Source organism: Dipodomys merriami, unplaced genomic scaffold (assembly GCF_024711535.1).
Source record: "Dipodomys merriami isolate MVZ:Mamm:240054 unplaced genomic scaffold, mDipMer1.0.p SCAF_3950, whole genome shotgun sequence".
Taxonomy (NCBI): Eukaryota; Metazoa; Chordata; class Mammalia; order Rodentia; family Heteromyidae; genus Dipodomys; species Dipodomys merriami.
The window spans coordinates 1-14,386 of NW_027205549.1; the positions used below are offsets into that span (position 1 = coordinate 1).

General features: G+C 37.3%; 1 long non-coding RNA gene across 1 annotated transcript; it reads left to right on the forward strand.

Moving 5' to 3' along the window:
• The first annotated feature begins 1,940 nt into the window (after positions 1-1,940).
• LOC138805482 (uncharacterized) lies at positions 1,941-13,777 on the forward strand. Its single transcript, XR_011365555.1, has 3 exons — positions 1,941-2,251; positions 11,751-11,823; positions 13,694-13,777. It is a non-coding gene; the product is annotated as an uncharacterized lncRNA (long non-coding RNA).
• Positions 13,778-14,386: the final 609 nt, after the last annotated feature.

Sequence of the window (14,386 nt, forward strand, 5' to 3'; positions counted from 1 at the left end):
CAGGGAAAGCAATTCACAGAAAAATGTGGCCTTTTTAAGTTTTCTTCCTTTGCATGGAGACCCTCATGGGTCTGAATGACACTTGCAAAGGGTACTTCACCTTGCAATGCTGAAGGCTGGCAGACTAGCTGGGAAGCCATAGGCCCACATGGCAACATAGGCCCTGATTTTGAATCCCCCTCCTAACACCAACCAATGGCAGGAGATACTAAGAAAATGGTTCCCATCCATAGGAAGAACAATGGAATATTATCAATGTCAAGGTTCGATGAGTTGATCAAGAATGATGCTCCTATAAAATTAGACAGCAACATTTCAGGAAGCTAATTGATTTTATTTAATATTTATGAAGCATAAAATGAATATTATTACTTACAGGAACACAATAATTTCAGGACACTGATTGATTTCATTAATAGTATAAGGATGAAAACAATAACACTAATTACATGGACGCATGACTAATATCCAGGAATTGGTAAGAATATAGTCTATATAACTGAATAATGTATAGACATCTCCGATACTCTGTAAAAACACATATTTTTTAGCATACTTCCATCTGCATGTCAATCTGTTCTTATTTTTTTAACCCCTGGGGCTTGAGCTCAGGTCCTGGCAACAGCCTGTCAGCTCAATTTGCCCCAGGATGGCGTGCTGACACTCAACCATTCATGAATTGGGCCTTGTAGGCTTGTAGGCCATGAGGTCAGATGCCAGCACTCCCCAAAAATGAATTGTGGAGTAAGAACTTGATGGTGACACACGTTTTCCTTTTCTGTGAAAGTCCTGGGTGTCAGGTATGAAGTGGAATACATATGCAGACCTCTATCTTATGTAATCAATGTAAAAAATGTTTTATGTGCATAATAGTCAAAATAAATGGTCAATACATGAATAAAACAAAAAATAAAATAACTGCACTGAATGCAATATGGAGTCAACATATGTATATAAATATAAATCATATATGTAAATTGTACATGAATAAGATGTTTTCTAGTGGTGGGGATCTATTTCAGGCCTAAAGAATAGACATGAATTTCTTGACTTCTAGGAGTCCAGTTTCCCCTTCCCACACAGTGCAACAGAGTTAACAAGACCAGTTCCAGTCTCAGTCTTGGCAGAAAAATGGCACCTTTATAGTATGTAATAGCATAGTAATTCTAAGGTATTTCATTATTCCTCCATTTTATTAATGTGATTGTTTAAATGCCTCATAAAATATTAACTAACATCGATCAGTGTCCTATAACATAATTGTGTATAATTTTATCCTAGAATCATTCAAGAACTGCTCTTTCAATCATGACATTCATCATATTCCATTGGTAATCATATGGACAGGAATATGTTGCTTAGGATCTCCTTCCATTTGGAGGTGGCAGGACGAAGATTCCAACTGTGGGCTACAGCTTCCACCACTTAAACCCGAGGATAGGGAACTCACCAGTCTGTCCAAGAACATCAACAAGACCAATGATTAGGCAGGCACCAGTGGCTCTCAGCAGTCCTCCTTGATACTTACAAGGCTGTGATGGGAGGATCATAGTCGAAGACACCCTAGGCAAGAAGTCCAACTTCAGTGCCAACAAAGACAGAATCACTGTGGCTCTAGTGTGGAAGGCCAGCCTTGATCAAAAGCAGCTCACAGACTGTGCACATATCCTGAGTACAAGGACTGGGAATGGGAACAAACAGACATACACAACAATCTGTGAAACCATCCAGCTAAATGAGGTCACCTTCTTGTATCCAACTGAATTGGACATTGTTCCCTGAGAAAAGGGCTGGGGGAGCTGCTATTTCTTGACTCTGCCCATGCTGCTTGGATCACAGGATTCTGGCCACACCCCCATTCTTTCATAGTTCTTTCTGACCAATGAGATACAAGAATGGTGGTCACGCCCACATTCCATGCTGCCTGGTAGCACCAGGATTCCTTCTGTTAGTTTACACCACTACCAGCAATTAAGGAAGGTAGAGATGGCTGAGTGGTGAGGAAGAGACTCCAGGCAACTTTGGAATATAGAAGGAAATTGAGATGCCTGCCCTCACCCTGGCTTCTTTCCCTCCTTCCCAAGGTGCGGAATTTCAAACATCAGGCAATGGCACCTTGCCAGGCCGCATAGAGCCCCAACCTGCTCCCTGGCCCAGGTTCTTTGCTCTGAGGCCATGTGTCTGCAATGCCACTGCCATCACTGCTCGCTCGACCTGGAGCATCCTAAAGCAAATTCTCCCAGCAGCACAGGTGAGTGGCTGCCCCCAAACCACCCCTACCCCGGGTCAGACACCCCTCTGAGGGCCCCATGACCCACGACTTGTGTCCTCTCACTGGCTCTGAGGAGCCACCTTTCTGTCTTGGGAATTTCTGAAACAGAGCCTCAATATAAGCTCTTGCTGGGCTATTCGAGGTCTTCCTATCTGTGACAGGTATCCTTCACCAGCCCTGGTCCTCTGGAGTTGGGATGGTAGACATGTAACAACATGTGCAGTCATTAATTTAGAAGGATTATCGCAAACTTTTAGTCCACAGCAGCTGATTCTTTTCTTCATATTTTTTATAGTGAAAATACTGTACAGAGGGGTTAAAATTACATGGGCAAGATAATGAGTACATATCTTATCAAGCATTGTAGCCTCCTCCTTTTATTCCCCTTCCCATCCCATCCTCTCCCCATCAGCCTACCCGACCCTCCACCTCCCGCTAACAAAGTTGTAAAGTTCATTTTAGACATAGGACTTGTACGTCTCATTGTTGCAATGGGTCCACCTGTAATCCCTATTTAAATGATTTTCTTTCCCTTCCCCTCCATAAATTATAACAACATAAAATATAGTGAAAGCAGGGATTATATCATGGGGGAGGGACATAAAAAGCAACAAAGAATTAAACTTATAAATGTACTAGAAAAAATGGAATGAAAGTAAAATTTTTGAATACATACCTTAGAGTTCATTTCCCTAACACCAACTTATCTGACCTTTTCTGCTTGAGTCAGACATGGCATCTAGCTCTATTCCTTATAAATTTTTCATTTTATTTATATGTCACTTAATATATACATACATGTGTGTGTAATATATATATCAACTGTATCTGTCCAGTTAATTGTATGGTTATGTATGGTTAGGTAATTTCATCATGTCAAGTTCATGGACTTCCATAAACCTTAACATCCCTGCAACACCACTGCACATGCAATCTTAAGTGTTCACCATTGTGAGTTAGACTCGTGTTTTACCAAAGCTTTATATATAGGGTGTCATTTTTTTCATTTAGTCTTCACACAAAATGTGTGTGCTCCTAGAAATGATGGTATTAATAACTACAATAATGTAGTGTAAATCTTTACATTGAACGCATGCTCAGTATGAGTTGTTCTTTTTTTCCTTTTCTTATTTTATCTTTAGTAAGTTGATTTGAGTTTTGATGTTGTGTTTGCCAGACAAGTATTCCACCACTGGAGTCACTGCACCAATCCTTTCTTGTTTAATTTACTTTACTCATAGAGTAGCAATTTTTACACCAAGCCCCAAAATCAGGGATCATGATTGCATTCCAATATACCCACCTAGTAGGTTGATATGGCTGATACTTTCCTTCCTAGACTGATTTAGAACTGTGATCCTCTCAAATTCTACCACTTTAGTTAATTGTGTAAGCTCCAGTTCTCCATACTTCTAGAAGATAGGACAGACATAAATGATTACAGGTAATTTGAGCGAATCATTGGCTAATATAGGTGATTTGATATTAAAGTTTAGGGTAAGTTTGAAAGTATAATCACAGTAGTCAGATATTTTGCTAAGTAATTTTGTTTCACATTAATAACACATCTTGACCAGAATTAAGGACTTACTTTTATGTCTGTCAACTTGTATGTCATTTGGTAAAATAAACTTCACGTCTTCCATGTGGGATAAAGAACTTTGAATGGTCTGATGTGCTGGTTCACATCTATAATCATGCTTAGCAATCAGAAATAAATAGATCACAATTTGAACATAGTCTAACCAAAAATTCTAGAAGTCCCAATCACAACAAACTAGTGGATCATGTTGAATCATGCCATTAATCTCAGAACCACAAGAGGCTAAGCCTCTGCCTAGTACTTGTGTCACTTGGGTAACTGGGACACTTGTAGGCAGTAACCTCTACTGATGCAGAAACTGGGCTGAGTTTTAGCAAGATGAGGGAGGAGTCTGCCCCACCTTCCTAGGGTCGACCTCACAGAAGGCAGTGAGCATGCTTGCTTTCCTCCTACAAATGGCTTAAGATGCTATGCTGCTGAGTGTTCATTATTTGATTCCAGTGACCTGTGGTAGAGGTGTAAGGAAACATTAAATAAATTTCACATATGCCAATTAAGCTGCTCTCCCAGCCTGTGAGTTCAACTCAGCAAGTGTTCATTATTTGAGAGTTGAGAATACTGAAGTAGGGAAGAGAGGGAGGGTGAGTGAAAGAGGGGAGAGATAGAGAGAGAGAGCTGGGCACTGGTGGCTCACACCTGTAGTCCTAGCTACTCAGAAGGCTGAGATCTGAGGATTGCGATTCAAAGCCAGCCTGGGCAGGAAAGTCCGTGAAACCCTTATCTCCAATAAACCACGCAAAAACCAGAAGTGGCGCTGTGGCTCAAGCAGTAGAGAGCTCACCTTGAGCTCAAGAGCTGAGGGACAGTGCCCAAGCCCACAGTTCAAACCCCATGACCGACCAAAAAAATAAAAGTGAGAGAGGGGAAGGGAGAAAAGAAAGGAAGGAAGGAAGGAAGGAAGGAAGAAAGAAAGAAAGAAAGAAAGAAAGAAAGAAAGAAAGAAAGAAAGAAAGAAAGAAAGAAAGAAGGAAAGAAGGAAAGATGGAAAGAAGGAAAGAAAGAAAGATAGAAAGAAAGAAAGAAAGAAAGAAAGAAAGAAAGAAAGAAAGAAAGAAAGAAAGAAAGAAAGAAAGAAAGACAGAAAGAAAGAAAGGAAGGAAGAAAGAAAGACAGAAAGAAAGAAAGGAAGGAAGGAAGGAAGGAAGGAAGAAAGAAAGAAAGAAAGATAGAAAGAAAGAAAGATAGAAAGAAAGAAAGAAAGAAAGAAAGAAAGAAAGAAAGAAAGAAAGAAAGAAAGAAAGATAGAAAGAAAGAAAGAAAGAAAGAAAGAAAGAAAGAAAGAAAATGATTGAGAATGAATTGTTTGGAGTCAGGAGTCATATGTCAGAGGTACTACCTGTATTTGGTGTTAGGTCTGCCCCAGGCCATGCAGACCCTATTCAGACACCTTCACACTTCTTGGCTAAGTTTCAACCCTTCATGTGTTGCCTAGTATCTGGCACACCTGGAGTTAGCCACCTCCCCATCCTGTTAAGTCACAACCTGGTCAGCCTCTGGTCACACTTTCCATCTGACCAGAGGTGAGTTCCAGAACTTGAAGTCACATCCAGATCCAGTGTCGCCAGAGTTTCCCTCAAACTGCCACACCTCATCTGGTCCTTTACATAGATACATACTTCTCCCAGGTTGGGTCCCCCATTTTTTTACATGGCTTTCCACCATATATGGCATTGGCAGCAGTTCAGTAAATAAACTACTTTACCTGAATGAATACCGTGTGGTGTTCTCTTCATTGGGTACCGAATGAAACTCACCTAATTAATATACTGTACACTTCAGAGTTTCTAGTTATGAATCCATGTTATTTTTGTGACACATGTGAGATAAGTATCTACAAACCATATTTACTAACTCATCATTTAACAGTATAGTTCTGCCTAGAATTTTTAATAGCAGCTTAATTAACCATAAAGTCTATTTTGTATGCTTTGCTTTGCTTTGTTTTGCTTAAATCAATAGAAGAGTTGGTGAGACAATCTGTGTGAAACCTCATGGTCTGTGTTGGAGGGGCAGAATGATGCAGGCTCCGGCCTCAGGATTATCTGAGGACTGTATTTGTGTATGTGGAAAGCTCTTGGCATGCCAAGTTAGAGAGGGAATATGTTCTCTCTCCCTATCTCAAAGCTCCTGTCAGATTCCTGGGAGCTGAGGAAGTAGCTCTTCTGCTTACATAAGCATAGAGGAACAGCTAGTCAAGCATTTTCCTGAGTACAGGGAAGTGGTTTGAACTTGCTCTAAAATAGTTTAGATAAAAATATACAAAGACATTGTCTCATAGTTTAAGCAAAATTGTATCTGTTGAAATTCTTTGTGTGAATATTTCCTGACTAAATCTTGGCAAATATAATACTTGCTTGTCTTTAAATACCCACTAGCAATAAAGCACAGCATGCAGTGGCAATTGCTGTTTGCACTCTGTATCCCCTGTATCCTGGTGATTTTGTGACCCTTACCCAGGGACCCCAATGCCTTAGACGTTGCCAACTGGCACCCAAACAGGGACCCTGAAGTGTTGAATTCAGGAAGGTATATACAGGTAAGTACTTTTTTAATTACAGGGTGATGGGACAAGTTAAGTCTACTCCGTACTTACATATGCTAAAACATTTACTTGCTGCTTATGGTATAACTATTTCTTCTTTTGACATAGAAATGTGTATTAATGTAGTTAGGGAATGGAATCCTTGGTTCCCCGTTGAAGGGACATTAGATGTTGATAATTGGAAATGAGTAAAATATAATGTAGAAAGAGCTGTTTGAGAAGGGGAAAGGATTCCCGTTAGATTTTGGTCCATTTGGGCTATTTTACATACCCTTTTTAAAGCTTTAAATGAGAAAAGAGGCCACCCCTTCTATTGTAGATTTACAATTGGACTCTGAGGTTAAGGACGTAATAGATAAGGATGCATCACAATTAACAGAAAAAACAAGAAGTAAAGAAGCCTGAAAAAGAACAATCTGAAAGCGTAAATAGAATGTCTGAGCAAATGGAATTGATTTTATCAAGATTACAACATATGGAGTTAGAAATTGGCAGAGTGAAAGAGAATCTGAGAAAGTGAAAGTAAAACAGCCTTCTGCTCCTCTGCTTGCCGAAGCAATTTTTACCGTGTCACTCCCTCACAAAACAGAAGGCTTAGACAGTGAGTTTGATGATGAAATGCATATTTTTTCTTATCCTGTAATTTGATCAGCCCCTATGAATGATTTAGCTCAACCAGTCAAATATGAAGGTGTTGTTGTCAATGATATTGGTAAACTTAAGAAGGCAGTGACGTTGTATGGTCCTCAGTCTCATTATGGTAAGGAATTGTTTAATGGGCTTGCCCGACATTACAATAATTTTGCTCTCGAGGATTGAAAGTTGCTTTGTAGAGCCTAATTAAGGATCCTGAATACCTACAATGGCAAATGTGGTTTACTGAGTTATGTACAGAAAGGACTAGACAAAATGCACAGAGCAATAATCCGCGCCTATAGGTCATAACCTTTCCCATGTTGAGTAGAACAGAAAAATATGCAGTTGCTAATATGCAAGTGAACTCTCCTGAAGAGATCCATGAGTAGTTACGAGACATAGGTATTGAGGCATGGGAGAGGATTCGGCTGGTAGGAGAGCATTATGGCTCCTGGACAAAAGTAATTCAAAAACTTAATAAACCCTATGTTGAATTTTTATCATGATTGAAACTGACCTTGGAACTTACTGTTGTGGGAGAGGCTGCACAGCAACAACTACTGGGCATGTTGGCTTGTGAGAATGTTAATGAGGACTGTAGATGAGCCCTATTGCCTATTAAAGAATCTGGGGATGTAAATACATATTTAAGGGCGTGTAAAGACATTACATCTGAATCCCGGCTTATGCAGTTGTTTGTGCTGAAACTATGCCCACTACCTTGCATGCTTTACAAACCAAACCCGCTAATCTAAAATGTTTTGGATGTGGTCAAATGGGACATATAAAGAAGAATTGTAAAAACGCTACTGATGTTAACAAGAGAGGAAGAGGAATTTGCCCTAAATGTAAAAAAGGAAAGCACTAGGCAAGAGTGTGTAGATCAAAAATAGACAATAAAGGATAACTATAAAAATACTTATCCTATGCAGGGAAACTCTCCGTCAGGCCAGCCCCGGGGCCCAGGATTAATAACAAAGGGTAGCCAACCATTTTTCTTCCTCATCCATGCCACAGCCCACAGCACCGCAATGGACATGCCTATTCATTCATCTACTGAGAGGCATATTGGTTTAAAACATGCTTGCATGTAAGTAACAATTATGGTCATTCAAAAATGACAGATGTCCCCTCCCCAGACATACTGAAATCATGATTTCTAAGTAAGATAGGATTTTATGGTGGTACAAGTGTTGAGATATATGTATGAGTCTAATGTGTATCTTGCACTGAATTAGTCAAGAAGATATCCAATATCATATGGGATAAAAAATGGTAGTGAAAAGATATTCCCTTGAGAAAGATATAGGAGGCTGCGAGAAGTATGGAGAAATTCATATAATTTTGAACGATTTAAAAATGCAAGCTCAAGTATGTCTCATTAAGTGGAAGGGCAAAAGAAGGGGAAGAGAAGAAAATAACTGAAAGCAGATCATTGTCCCAACTTAGAGTACAATATAACATCCAAGTTAAAGAGACACCAATATAATATGTCCCACTTAATTTAGATACATGCAAAATATTTACTTGGCTTTTTACCACTTTAATGCTCCAAAATATATGAAGACTTCTAAGAAACTTTATGTGATTGTCGTTACATCAACCTGAACAATAATTGTGATGAGTCCTCTTTTTCTCAGTATGCTCTTGGAAAATACTCCCTAAATTAATGATGTTGTGACTGATTAGAGAGTCAGTGTAACGAGTTTGTACTTGTATGATAATCCCAGAATAGTTTAATGCAGTTTTTTTCTCAAGATATCCAAGTATATTCTCTGACGCTATACTTTGAACACACCCTCACACCTGAGCACATTATTTGAAATTGCACATCAGCATTTCCTTGGCACATTCTACTTTGTACCTTTGTCTTTTGCATGTTCCTTTTGATTTCACAGTTGCTCTATTTCCATTTCTTCTGTGCAAACTGCTAAAAACATTGTTCAAATACCACTTCTTGTTTGCAAACACCCAGTCTATGTATGAAGGTACTTTGTCCATGTTAACCAATAGGGTAGTACTCACTCTCTGAGGAGAAAAGTTCCACAGTATAACTCTATGCCCACATTAGAGGGTGTAGAATTTAAGGCATTTTGCGACAAACAGTGATATCTGAATTGAAAGGCTCCTTAGGGATATTTTCTTGGAGCTCATTAGTTTACCCAGGAGAAATAAAAATATCCACACACTTTGGAGCTAATTAGTAAGTAACTGAATTAACACTAGATCCTAGATGTTGTGTTATTACAAGTCACCATTGTATTATTGTTACATCAGAATCCTTCCCTAAATGCATATGTGTATCAGAAAATAAAAGAAAGGTAGTAAAACAAAATGTCTTATCTTTTTAGGCATTTAGTCGTTGTGGTGAGGGTAATGTCTGAACTCTTCCATTCAATAAAAGCTTGAAGTTTATAAGAGCACTTCCTACATATAAGAATTTGTGGCAGGTTCATTGAGAGGGTTATTTCAGCATGGAGATATCCCTAACAAGAATTATATTTAAATAGAGTATATGACAGTTATGACATATCAATGGCTATTGAGGCATTTTCTATTCTAAAGAAGAATCAATTTGCAGAGTGTTCAGTAACATCAGTAAAACTGAATGTTCAAACTTTACTTGGTGGTATTGTCCTATGTTTATAATGAATAGTCTGAAAAGATAACCAAACATAGCTAACAATATTTCAATAAAATTCCAAACTGATGTAGATACATGGATCACTCATTGGAACTGTAGGGCAAATTAGGCATGTCTGTGCTATAGTTCAACCATAATCTCCTGGTTAAACAGTCTTCAAAAATATTCACAGAATATATCTAAGTAAAGTTCATGACAGTTACATCTGTATAATACTTCTAAGGTCAGGATAAAAGCATTTGTTCCTAACATTTAAAATCAACAGGATTTGTTGAATTCATGGATCTGGAATTTTATGGCTTCACATTCATATCACAAAATTTCATCAATATGACATACATCTCTACCAGTTCACCAAAACACTGTTCTTATTGAACTTGTCTATCAGGCTAGGAAGTTGGCTCAGTGGTAGAGTACTTCCCTTGCATGCCTAAGGCCCTGGGTTCGATTTCTCAGCACCACATAAGCAAAAAAGAAAAAAACGGTAGTGGCGCTGTGACTCAAGTGTTAGATCACTAGCCTTGAGCTGAAGAGCTGAGGAACAGTGCCCAGGCCCAGAGTTCAGGTCCCATGACCGGACCCCCTGCCCCTAAAAAAAAAAAAAAAAAACTTGTCTATGTCCTTTTAGTTTTCAAATCCAAATAGCATATTTCCTTCAATGTCTCTGTAACAGTTTTGACCTTTTCTTCCTGCAAATTCTTTCCTTTCTTCACTTCTGTAAATCTGTTTTTATTACTTTCTTGTTTCCTTATCTCTTTCTTCCAATCTTGTCCACACTGGTGCTCACAATGCTACACTTATGTCATAACTTTTCTTTTCCTCTTCCTTTTAATAATGTCCCCAATTTTATCATTCTTTTTCATATTCATGGTCATGGATATTTTGATGATATCTAAACAGACCTATCTTTGCATCTGTTTATTATAAACTTTAGAATTATCAGAGATTTTTTCCCCTAAATCCATCATTTTCACCTGTAATCCTTATCGCCAAGAATATCACTAACACATTTGCCTGGTCATAGATGTAGAACCCTTTAGATTTCTTCTTACCCTTCTACTCCACCCATTATATAAGATGAACGATCAAGATTTTCTTAGTTTCTGTTACTAATTTGATTTCTTTCTTTTTTTTTTTGGTTGGTCATGGAGCTGGAACTCTGGGCCTGTGTGCTGTCCCTGTGCTCTTCAGCTCAAGGAGATCACTCTACCTCTTGAGCTACAGCATTATTTTCGAGTTTTCTAGTGGTTTTCATTGGAGATCAGAGTCTCATGGACTTTTCTGCCCTGGCGGGCTTTGAACCGTGATCCTCAGATCTCAGCCTCCTGTGTAGATAGGATTACAGACATGAGCCACTGGCACCCAGCACTAATATGATTTCTATGTACTCCTTTTTATGCCCCTGACACAAGTCTGTTTCATGTACTCATCACTGGTCACCTAGTCTTAAACAGCTATTTACAAAGTATGTTTTTTCCCCATTGTCTTTACATATTGGTCCTCTCCATCAACAAATTACTGCTCCTTGTAAGTATGCAGAGGGAAGAGCTCAGACACAAATTCTAGTATCATTATTTACTCACTAAATTGACTGTTGGCCTTACATTTCTCATCTATAAATGGATGTAATCTACCAGAAATATTGAAGAATACATTTGCTTACTCCTAGAGCAAGAAAAAGGAAAAGTGACGAGTCCTTACATTTTCCACCCTAGTTTACAAATAAGGAAAGAGTCAAATTCAGTTTGTTGGTATAAAGTCACAAATTGTTTCATGCAGAAATAAAAATATATTTTACCTCCTGGCTCTAAGGGCTGTGTCCTTTGAAGGCAACTACAGATATGTAAGTGGTATTATGTAAATTGGGTCATGTGTCTACAGTTGCATTGAAGAACATACTCAACATATCACTGGAAAACATTCGTTATTGAATAGTATCTAGATGAGAATGTTACTTGAACTAATCACACTAGGTTGAAAACTAATCTTAGTCCATCAAAATTTTCTTATTGCTGTATGTGTTGCCAAGTGTTCTTCATAAATTTATACATAGATTTTCTTCAGTGAACTGGAAAGAAACTAAAACTGAATAAGGATTTCTGCCTAATGAGTGAAGCATGCTTGAGGTATGTGTTGTTACCTTCTAAGGATATGTAACTAAGCAACTGGCTATGTGGGTGGTGAAAGGGTTTCTCCTAAGTTCCCAAGGCTAGAAAAAACAAGAACATTTGATAACAAAGCACTCAGATTATTATATTTTATCTATGTGGGATAATAAACATGTGGAAATAAACGATTTTATTTATAAGCAAACAATACCAACAAGAAGAGTGAATAGACATTAGAGAGACTGCAAAAATCACATATGGATTTACTGTCTCACCTGATTATGTGATTGTATTTCTTGATATTGAAACTCTCCTCTTGTTATTCTTATTGTATGTAATCCAACTCTGTTTATTATTATGTATTCAATGTGGGAAATCTAGCTTCAAAGATGTCTAAAAATTTTTCCTTTTCAATCATAACATTGTCATTATCAGGGTCACTCTGGTCACCATCATCTTCAACAAAATTATTAGCATAATAAGTGCTAATTATTGAAAGCCTGGTATGTGTCTATGATTTTGTATTATTTGTATTTTGATTAATAATTTTAATATTACCACTGTGCATGCATTCATGTTAAAATTTTGAATAAATAAAGAAATAAAAAAACTAAGCCATATCAGGTAGCTTGACTATGTGCTTATAACAAATTATTGAACCGATTTTTGAAGTATTGCACATTCCTAACCAGTATGAATTAACTTCCTCTCTCCCTGTCATTACACACAAATATTTAAGGGTTTGAACACAACTTTTTCAAGTAATATACTATAAATATTACTACAAGATCATGTGTATATCTAAAATTACCTTGAAAATAATATATTCTACTTTCTATTGAAATATTAGTCACTTTACTCTAGAAAAATTTTGGAAAAATAGACTATATATCTTTGACATGAAAAGGGTAAAAAATAGTAGCATAAAAGTTTTTGAGGGAGCCTATATATTCAGAAATATGTGTGTGTTTGTGTGTGTGTGTGTGTGTGTGTATGTGTGTGTGTGTATAAATGTTATGTGTGGAAATTTATACATTTTTAGAGGGAATTTGTCATCATACATATGTATATATATATATATATATATATATATATATATATTTATGTATAGAATTGTGTGCATTAGAGTGAAACAAACATCTTCAAACATAATTAAAATTAAAAAAATCATCAAACCAAGTGCCAGTAACTCACACCTATAATTCTAGCTCCTCTGGCTGCTGAGATCTAGCAGCTGTTTTCACATCTAGCCCCGACAGAAAAGTTCATGTTAGATTCTTGTCTCCAATTAACCACTCAAAAACAGCAATTAGCCCTTTGCTTCAAGTACTACAGTGCTGGCCATGAGCACAAAAAGGCTTAGGGACAATGTCCAGGCCTTACAAACAACAACAACAACAACATGAATCACATTAATTTCACAAAAGTATTTTTAACTGCTGTGAACATTTCTTAGAAACATGAATATATTATCTGACCTTTTCTGCTGGACTCATACATATACTAGATATTGCAAATAAGGGAAACAATGGGACCCATGTTACTTTGGGAGTGGCTTACTTCACTTATTATAATTTTTCTAAGCCTTTCCATTTCCTAATAAATGGGGGAATGTCATTCTTTCTGATGGAGGCTTAGAATTCCATTGTGTATATATACCACATTTTCTTGATCCATTCATCTACTGAGAGGTATCTGGGTTGGTTCCATATCTTAGCTATGGTAAATAATGCTGCAATAAACATAGTTGTGCTGGTAGATTTAGTGTGATGCAAGGAAAATGAACCCTTAGATATGTATTTAAATGTTTTTTTTTTCTTTCATGCATTTGTTTCTAACGCATTTATTAGATTATTTCTTTGTTGCTTTATATGTCCCTCCCCCACAGTATAACCCCTGCTTTCACTATATTTGATGTCGGTATAAATTGTGGAGGAGATGGGGAAAAACAAGTCGTTTAAGGATCCAGGTGGCCCCTTGCAACAAAGAGAAGTACAAGTTGTCATATGGAAAACGAACTTTACAATTTTGGTGGGGGGGGAGAATTGAGTGGGGGGGGGTGAGGGAAGGCTAGGAAGGGATGTGAAGGGTAAACAAAGGAGGAAGCTGCAATGTTTGATAAGAAATGTACTCATTATCTTGCCCATGTAATTGTAACCTCTCTGCACAGTATGTTCACAAAAAATAAAAATAAAATAAAAAATTTAAAAAATGAAACATGAATATATGCCCCTGGAAAATGTTAAGTAAAAAGGATAGAATATTTATGTCTATATTAAAGACATGACTATTTAGATTGTTTAAGATATTTAGATAATGATTAGGAATTAAGACTAATGATATGTAGGTAATAATTGGGACTGGTATTTTATTCTGTTTTATGATAGTAATAAAATGACAATTGTAATGATTATATAAAATTACTCTTGATTGGTATTTGAATTATATTAAGGGATAAATATTTTTTGAAGTTTTTTTTTTTATTGTGAAAATACCGTACCAAGGAGTTGCAATTACAATGGCAAGGTATTGAGTATATTTCTTTTCAAGCATTGTTGCCTCCTCCTTTGTTTCCCCTTCA